This window comes from Chrysoperla carnea (assembly GCF_905475395.1).
Source record: "Chrysoperla carnea chromosome X unlocalized genomic scaffold, inChrCarn1.1 SUPER_X_unloc_109, whole genome shotgun sequence".
NCBI lineage: Eukaryota > Metazoa > Arthropoda > Insecta > Neuroptera > Chrysopidae > Chrysoperla > Chrysoperla carnea.
The window spans coordinates 12501-22500 of record NW_025408055.1 but is presented as its reverse complement, the minus strand read 5'-3'; the positions used below and the strand labels follow the sequence as shown (position 1 = coordinate 22500).

Here is a 10000-nt window from a genome sequence, read left to right as displayed (position 1 = left end):
TATTGATAATAAATGCTCTTTAATTTATTATGTTAGAAAATTTTTGTTTTTAAATGTAATAAATTAAAGAGCTTTTTTTATGAATAAACACTTTTTGTTTCCATCTTATCAATATTGATTATAATCGCTAACAATTATTATAATGATTTTAATTGTTTTTACTTATAATCGCTACCATTGATTATACTAAAAAATGCAATCGCAATTGACAAAAATTGTTAATAATTATAATTATAATATGTTTAGTAGGCAACCTTTAAAGCAATTTATGCATAACAGGTTGCTAGCCAAATATAAACTTAATGAAGTATTATGATGGACACTTACATTCGGAATTCATATATTTAAAGAAATAATTTTGATTATTCAGATTCTATTAATATTAGCTATTGTAAATAATATTAATCAAATGAAAAGTTTTTAAATTGTTAGGATGTATTTAGCAAGTTATGCTTTCCATACATAAAATAAAAATATATTATGTATAAATAATATTAGTGCTTGTAAAAGGATTAAGATTAATAAAACTAGATATATACTCTTAATACAATAAAAAGTAATAATTTAAAAGAATGTAAAAATATTTATTTAGCTGATAAATTTAAAATGGATAATAAATTTTAAATTTTTATTAACTCTTATTTATTATATAATATTTATTTGTAATCCTTATGCAAAATAATATATGACTTGAACAACGTACATGGGGGCGTGTATACAATTAATAAATTTAGGTAGAGAAATATATTTTGAATCAATAATTTATAAGTTCACAACAGAATAGTCAGATTTTTATTGTCTATTAAATATTTTTTAGCGAATAACTATTATGTATTACTAGAATATAATAATAATTTTTTTTTTTTTTTTTTTTTTTATGTTACTTGAATGGTGTATACGTTTACACGGTGAATGTAAAATCAATTAATCAATTTATATAGAAAAATATATTATGAATTAATTATAAATAAGTTCCAATAAAATAGCCTGATTCCCATTGTGTATTGAAATTTTTTTTTAACCAATTAACTATTAATGTGAATTTGTACAATAAAAATTTTGTATTAATTCTGTAAATTATTATATATATTTGCATTATACAGTATTTAGAAGCATTTAAATGGATAAAAATTTTTTAGAAAATCTACATATGTATCACATGTATTATACCGGTACCCTGTCGCAATATAACATGTACGATTTGTATATAAAATAAAATGAAATTTTTTCCCTAAAATTTTTTAATGAATCCCGAAAAATTCTATATATTTTACCTTTATATAGTATTTAGGACTATTTAAAAGGATAAAATTTTTTTCGAAAATCTACATATGTATCACATGTATTATACCGGTACCCTGTCGCAATATAACATGTACGATTTGTATATAAAATAAAATGAAATTTTTTCCCTAAAATTTTTTAATGAATCCCGAAAAAATTCTATATATTTTACCTTTATATAGTATTTAGGACTATTTAAAAGGATAAAATTTTTTTCGAAAATCTACATATGTATCACATGTATTATACCGGTACCCTGTCGCAATATAACATGTACGATTTGTATATAAAATAAAATGAAATTTTTTCCCTAAAATTTTTTAATGAATCCCGAAAAATTCTATATATTTCACCTTTATATAGTATTTAGGACTATTTAAAAGGATAAAATTTTTTCGAAAATCTACATATGTATCACATGTATTATACCGGTACCCTGTCGCAATATAACATGTACGATTTGTATATAAAATAAAATGAAATTTTTTCCCTAAAATTTTTTAATGAATCCCGAAAAATTCTATATATTTTACCTTTATATAGTATTTAGGACCATTTAAAAGGATAAAAATTTTTTCGAAAATCTACATATGTATCACATGTATTATACCGGTACCCTGTCGCAATATAACATGTACGATTTGTATATAAAAAAAAAATATACATTTTTTTCTAAAAATTTGCATTAATTCCAAAAATTTTTTAATAATTTATTATAATTATTAATGTTTATTGAATAATTTATTATAATGCATAAATTTCATTTAATAAAATATGATAAAAGCAAAAAAAAATTTTTTTGGTCCCAAAATAAAAATTTTTAGCTGAAAAAAATTTTTTTTTTAAAATTTTTTTCTTTAAATTTTGATTATTCTGTAAAGTTTATGATGTTTAAAGCCATTTTAAACATTATCATATTTTGAGTTTGAAGCACCGGGTGTAATGTCTTTAATATATATGATGGATAGTGCGTGTAAGTTAATGAGATGAATGTATATCTATGTATAACAGTGTATTAGTGGTATTACGTTCAGCAGTCTCACACATATGATATAGTATGGTATAGTATAAGTTGTTTATTTTTCATACTGTCCGTGTATCATTCAACAAAGGTGGTGTAGAGTTGTATATGGCTTGGTATGACGTTGTGTGCAATTCTATGGACACTATGATATTACGGATGCACAGATAGAGGAATAACACTTATCGTATATGTATCATTTATGTATGTTGACTGTGTAATGAATACTAAATATAATAAAATAATACACTTTTTAATAGAATAACATTTGTTTCATGTTTTAGTATGATATTAAATGGTATAGAATAGGTTGTTTATTTTTCATACTGTCCGTGTATCATTCAACAAAGGTGGTGTAGAGTTGTATATGGCTTGGTATGACGTCGTTGCAATTCTATGGACACTATGATATTACGGAATAACAGAAAGAGGAATAAAACTTATTGTATATGTATCATTTATAACGTACTTTTATGTTGACAAGAATGAATGTATATCTATATGAAATAGTGTATTTTGTGGTATTATGTTCAACAGTCTTACATATATGATATAGTATGATATAGTATAATTTGTTTATTTTTCATACTCTAAGTGTATCATTCAACAAAGGTGGTGTAGAGTTGTATATGGCTTGGTATGACGTCGTTGCAATTCTATGGACACCATGATATCACGAAAAAACAGAAAGAAAAATAACAATTATCGTATATGTATCATCTATATTATTATTGTATTTTGACTATGTAATGAATGCCAAATTTAAAAATATACACTTTCTTAATAGAATAACATTTATTTTAGTATAATATAAAATGATATTGAATATGTTGTTTAATTTTCATACTGTTCGTGTATCATTCAACAAAGGTGGTGTAGGTATGTATATGGCTTGGTATGACGCTTTTGCATGTCTATGGACACCATGATATTACGAAAAAACAGAAAGAAGAATAACACTTTTCAAATATGTATCATTTATATATTTTATTAACATGAACGCAAAATATACAAAATTATATATATATATACTCAAAATATTCTGGATGGTAATCAGTTTGGTTTATTTTGATATTTAATATTGTATTTTGGTTTTTTTGCTAGTAATGTTTCGAATATGTATATGCTGTTATTATTTTTTAGGTGTACATTGTATTAAATTGTTATCAATTATTTAATGTATGTATACAAAATAATAGCAAAAACATTTTCAATTATTATATAAAAATTTTTTTTTTTACACATGCATATTTATTAATATATGAAATTTTATCTCAGTTTTAATAAATATGTATTGAAATGAATAATAATACAATCTTATATATATTGATAATAGTCTGGATGGTAATCAGTTTGGATTATTTTGATATTAAATATTGTATTATTATTTTTGTAAAAAAATTAATGAGAATTTTGTAAAAAAACCTCTATATGTATATCTTTTTATATCAATATTTAAAAAAAAATTTTTTTTTATTAAATTATTGATTATAAATAGAATAACATATAAATTTTTTTGTCAAAGCAAGTTCATGGGTTATAAGTTTTAAACTTTACACTCCCATATGAGCACACAATATTTATATAAAAATTATTTTTATAAATAATATTACATTGACTCACCTCATACCAAGCGAGAATATTAAGTGTTATTATAACGTTTTTTATTTAAAATTAACTTTTTAAATAAAATTAAAAAATAAATGACGCTTTCAATCTAGCGACGAGTATGAGAAAATGTTTGAAATATTTTAAGACCCATTTGGTGATGGTCTGACAAAAATCATAATTATTTTTTTTTTTTTTTATTCAATAATATTTATTATGAATAACATGTTATATATTTCTTTTTGTAAAAGCAAAAAAATTATATAAATGACATAATAAAATATATATTTGAAAAAAAAAAAATTAATAATAATATATATATCTCATATGTTTTTTTCTATTAATTTTAAAACAATAGAGATAATAAAAAAAAAAAAATTTATATCAGTAATGGGTGAGACCATCTGATATTTAAAATGAAATTGTAATAATATTATTATATATTAATAATTATTGTATGAAAATTTTTTTTCTTATAATAAGAAAACAAAAATATCATGTATATTATTATATATTTAATATTATAAATACAAATAGTTCCCTGGTTGATCCTGCCAGTAGTCATATGCTTGTCTCAAAGATTAAGCCATGCATGTCTCAGTACAAGCCAAATTAAGGTGAAACCGCGAAAGGCTCATTATATCAGTTATGGTTCCTTAGATCGTACCCACATTTACTTGGATAACTGTGGTAATTCTAGAGCTAATACATGCAAACAGAGTTCCGACCAGAGATGGAAGGAATGCTTTTATTAGATCAAAACCAATCGGTGTAAATTTTAATTTGCATCGTTTAATTTGGTGACTCTGAATAACTTTAAGCTGATCGCACGGTCTCGTACCGGCGACGCATCTTTCAAATGTCTGCCTTATCAACTGTCGATGGTAGGTTCTGCGCCTACCATGGTTGTAACGGGTAACGGGGAATCAGGGTTCGATTCCGGAGAGGGAGCCTGAGAAACGGCTACCACATCAAGGAAGGCAGCAGGCGCGCAAATTACCCACTCCCGGCACGGGGAGGTAGTGGACGAAAAATAACGATACGGGACTCATCCGAGGCCCCGTAATCGGAATGAGTACACTTTAAATCCTTTAACGAGGATCCATTGGAGGGCAAGTCTGGTGCCAGCAGCCGCGGTAATTCAGCTCCAATAGCGTATATTAAAGTTGTTGCGGTTAAAAAGCTCGTAGTCGAATCTGTGTCCTACACTGTTGGTTCAATGCTCGCATTGTTTAACTAGCATGTTATGTGGGACGTCCTACCGGTGGGTGGTACAGATTATGTATAAAGTATATTTTTAGTGTTATTATTTATTTAATGCATTATATATATTTTTATTATGTAATTTGTCGTAAGTGTTTAACCGTTAAGAGCGGTGGCAGCCCCCAATTGCAATCCCGTCGCGGTGCTCTTAATTGAGTGTCGAGGTGGGCCGGTACGTTTACTTTGAACAAATTAGAGTGCTTAAGGCAGGCTCAAATTTTGCCTGAATATTGTGTGCATGGAATAATGGAATAGGACCTCGGTTCTATTTTGTTGGTTTTCGGAACTCCGAGGTAATGATTAATACGGACAGATGGGGGCATTCGTATTGCGACGTTAGAGGTGAAATTCTTGGATCGTCGCAAGACGGACAGAAGCGAAAGCATTTGCCAAAAATGTTTTGATTGATCAAGAACGAAAGTTAGAGGTTCGAAGGCGATCAGATACCGCCCTAGTTCTAACCATAAACGATGCCAGCTAGCGATCCGCCGAAGTTCCTCCGATGACTCGGCGGGCAGCTTCCGGGAAACCAAAGCTTTTGGGTTCCGGGGGAAGTATGGTTGCAAAGCTGAAACTTAAAGGAATTGACGGAAGGGCACCACCAGGAGTGGAGCCTGCGGCTTAATTTGACTCAACACGGGAAACCTCACCAGGCCCGGACACCGGAAGGATTGACAGATTGAGAGCTCTTTCTTGATTCGGTGGGTGGTGGTGCATGGCCGTTCTTAGTTGGTGGAGCGATTTGTCTGGTTAATTCCGATAACGAACGAGACTCTAGCCTGCTAAATAGACGTACTTTACCGGCATCTCAAGGCCCATCGGCTGTTTGTTTCCATTTCATTCATTTTCATGTGTGTTATGTATTGTATTTATATATGCATGTATTTTTGAGATTTAACGATCAAGATTATATTTTGTATATATTGTGCTTTATGTTGCATATGTTATGGTGTATGGGTACGCAGTTTTTTGATGTGGTTTTTACTGCCGGCGTACAAATAATTCTTCTTAGAGGGACAGGCGGCATTCTAGCCGCACGAGATTGAGCAATAACAGGTCTGTGATGCCCTTAGATGTTCTGGCCGCACGCGCGCTACACTGAAGGAATCAGCGTGTCCTCCCAGGCCGAAAGGTCCGGGTAACCCGCTGAACCTCCTTCGTGCTAGGGATTGGGGCTTGCAATTGTTCCCCATGAACGAGGAATTCCCAGTAAGCGCGAGTCATAAGCTCGCGTTGATTACGTCCCTGCCCTTTGTACACACCGCCCGTCGCTACTACCGATTGAATGATTTAGTGAGGTCTTCGGACTGGTACGCGGCAATATTTCTGATATTGCCGATGTTGCTGGGAAGATGACCAAACTTGATCATTTAGAGGAAGTAAAAGTCGTAACAAGGTTTCCGTAGGTGAACCTGCGGAAGGATCATTAACGATATATATAAAATATATTTATTTATATTTTTTGTATTGTTTTTAAATATTCCAAAAAATAAAAATATTATTGATAAGAAATATTTTTTTTAACAAAATAACATATTAATATGTAATTTTCTCAAAATATATAATAGTAATTATGTGTTAAAAGAGATTTATTTTGGTTATGATATCATATTAAAGTAATACGCCAAACTTTTTTTATACACATAATATATCTATACATATAATATAGAGAATATTATATAAATATTAATAATATATTTGTTACATATAAAATATTTTTATATTCAATATTATTATTATTATTAAACAATAATTATTAATAAAATCTATAAATAATTTCTCTTATAAAAAAGTGAAATTAAAAATAGATATATTGAAATTATTTGTTTATATGTATATAATCTCTATTAAGAAAAATAAAATAAGATTATAATTGATATAATCTATATTTTTATTTTTCTATGTTATATAATAAAAATAAAGAAAACACAAGATAAAATTTTTTTAAAGAATAAAATTTATTTCAAATTTAAATTTCTTTATGTTTTGTCTTGATATTTCTTTTTTTTTATTAAAAGTTATTATGTTAAAAAACAAACCCATTTGTTTTGTACCATATTAATATTATATATATTTTTATGTAGAAAATAATTTATAAAAAAAAAATAAATACATTTCTATAAAATATACCAAATATTAATTATTATATCTAGCTAGCACTAACAAAAATATCAAAAATGTTATGTATATATTTATTAATACCATAATATCTTTAATTTATATATATATATATTTAAAATAAAATATATAATTTATATTCTAGAAAAATTTTTTTATTTTAAAAGAATTTATAAAGATATATAAATTAATAATTTTATTTTTTATATTAAAAATAAAGATTATTATTAATAATATACTTACATTTAAAATTTAAAAAGATTACCCTGGACGGTGGATCACTTGGCTCGTGGGTCGATGAAGAACGCAGCTAATTGCGCGTCAACTTGTGAACTGCAGGACACATGAACATTGACATTTCGAACGCACATTGCGGTCCTTGGATACTGTTCCCGGACCACATCTGGCTGAGGGTCGTATACATTATATTAATATAATAAAAGATTATTTTACATAAAATTTTTTTTATGAAAAAGAAATTTATCAATAATTAAAAAAGAAAATTTATTTTTTCATATTAATTAAATTGATAAATAAAATTTTTTATAAAAGAAATGTAAAATTATTTATATATGAATGTTTTACGCCAAATATAAGAAAAAAATAAATATAAAATGTTTTTAATAGCATTTAAAATTTATATATTTTTTATTATTTGTCGACATTTTTAAATTAATATATCAATATTATTTTTTATCATTTATATATAATATTATAAAACTTTATGTTAATAATAATATTAATAATAAAATGATATTAATAATAATATATTTTTAAAATATTAAATAAAGAAGAATAAACAAAAATATTATATATTAATATTTTGTTATGGAATATTTTATTTGTAATAAAATTTTCAATATACTCGAAAAAAATTAATATATATAATTATTTATTTTTTATTTTCTTCTCTTTAGATAAATATAAAAATAATATTATATAATAATATTAAAAAAATTTGAGTATGAATAATTAAGAAAATTGTTTACTTATAAAATATAACAAAAACATAATATATAAAAAAAATTTTTGTTTTAATACTTCTAAAAACTTTTACGACCTCAGAGTAGGTGAGATTACCCGCTGAATTTAAGCATATTATTAAGCGGAGGAAAAGAAACTAACTAGGATTCCCTTAGTAGCGGCGAGCGAACAGATAAGCCCAGCACTGAACCCCGTGGCTGATAAACAGACACTTGGGGAATGTAGTGTTTAGGAAGATTCAATATAAACCTATTGTTATATAATACATCCAAGTCCATCTTGAATGGGGCCATATACCCATAGAGGGTGCCAGGCCCGTAGTGATTATTATTGATGATAGGTGAATCTTTCCTTAGAGTCGGGTTGCTTGAGAGTGCAGCTCTAAGTGGGTGGTAAACTCCATCTAAGGCTAAATATTACCACGAGACCGATAGCGAACAAGTACCGTGAGGGAAAGTTGAAAAGAACTTTGAAGAGAGAGTTAAAGAGTACGTAAAACCGTTCAGGGGTAAACCTGAGAAACCCGAAAGGTCGAAAGATGAGATTCATTTACTTTTTATCGTTAATCAACCAATTTGTACTAGCATGTGACAAAAATTTTTATTAGGAATTTATTTTTAGTAAAAATATATGCACTGCTGTATATTGTTAATTGTATGATAACGAGGTATGCACTTCTCATCTTGTAGGACGTTGCGACCCATTAAATATTAATCTATAGGCATTGGTGCGTTGATTAATGTACAATATTATTTTTTGATAATATTTTGTGTATGTTAAACGCCTATGTTTCTTGATTAATTGTTTGATGGTATTAATTATAAATTGATATTGAGTCGCGTTATTAACGCGTTCAGATCCACCACGAGTATAAATAGGTTTTTTTATTAAAACATATTATATATACGGATTTTATGCCGTTATATGATACTATTTAACTGTCAGTAGGTGTATGATAATGAACTGGCTCATTTTTTTTTATTAAAAATTTATCTGTCAGCGACGATATAGCTTTGGGTACTTTCAGGACCCGTCTTGAAACACGGACCAAGGAGTCTAGCATGTACGCAAGTCATTGGGAATAAAATATTTTTTCATCGAAATATTTATAAATTTTATGAAACCCAAAGGCACAATGAAAGTAAATATTATTTATATTTTTTTATAAATGATAAAAGGAGGATATATTTATATTATGTATTAAATATCGCACTCCTAGGGCGTCTTATATTATTATAATTTAGTTTTCGGATTATATTATAATAGAGGCGCACCTAGAGCGTACACGCTGGGACCCGAAAGATGGTGAACTATGCCTGGTCAGGATGAAGTCAGGGGAAACCCTGATGGAGGTCCGTAGCGATTCTGACGTGCAAATCGATCGTCGGAACTGGGTATAGGGGCGAAAGACTAATCGAACCATCTAGTAGCTGGTTCCCTCCGAAGTTTCCCTCAGGATAGCTGGCGTTCATTATATAAGAGTCTCATCCGGTAAAGCGAATGATTAGAGGCCTTGGGGCCGAAACGACCTCAACCTATTCTCAAACTTTAAATGGGTGAGATCTCTAGCTTGCTTAAAAACATTATTTATAATGTGAAGCTGATGAGAATATATTTTTTATATATGGATCAGAGTGCCAAGTGGGCCACTTTTGGTAAGCAGAACTGGCGCTGTGGGATGAACCAAACGTAGAGTTAAAGCGCCAAAATTGACGCTTATGG

The 10000-nt window shown here is 27.9% G+C and overlaps 3 non-coding genes across 3 annotated transcripts in view; all 3 read left to right on the top strand.

Moving 5' to 3' along the window:
- Positions 1-4451: 4451 nt before the first annotated feature.
- Positions 4452-6605, top strand: LOC123303611. Its single transcript, XR_006535716.1, has one exon. It is a non-coding gene; the product is annotated as a small subunit ribosomal RNA (ribosomal RNA).
- A 951-nt stretch (positions 6606-7556) lies between these two features.
- On the top strand, positions 7557-7711 carry LOC123303607. Its single transcript, XR_006535713.1, has one exon. It is a non-coding gene; the product is annotated as a 5.8S ribosomal RNA (ribosomal RNA).
- A 639-nt stretch (positions 7712-8350) lies between these two features.
- The window catches only part of LOC123303606, a 4576-nt gene continuing 2926 nt past the window's right edge, over positions 8351-10000 (top strand). The window contains exon 1 of the ribosomal RNA XR_006535712.1: positions 8351-10000. This exon is cut by the window's right edge and continues 2926 nt beyond it. This is a non-coding gene — a ribosomal RNA (large subunit ribosomal RNA).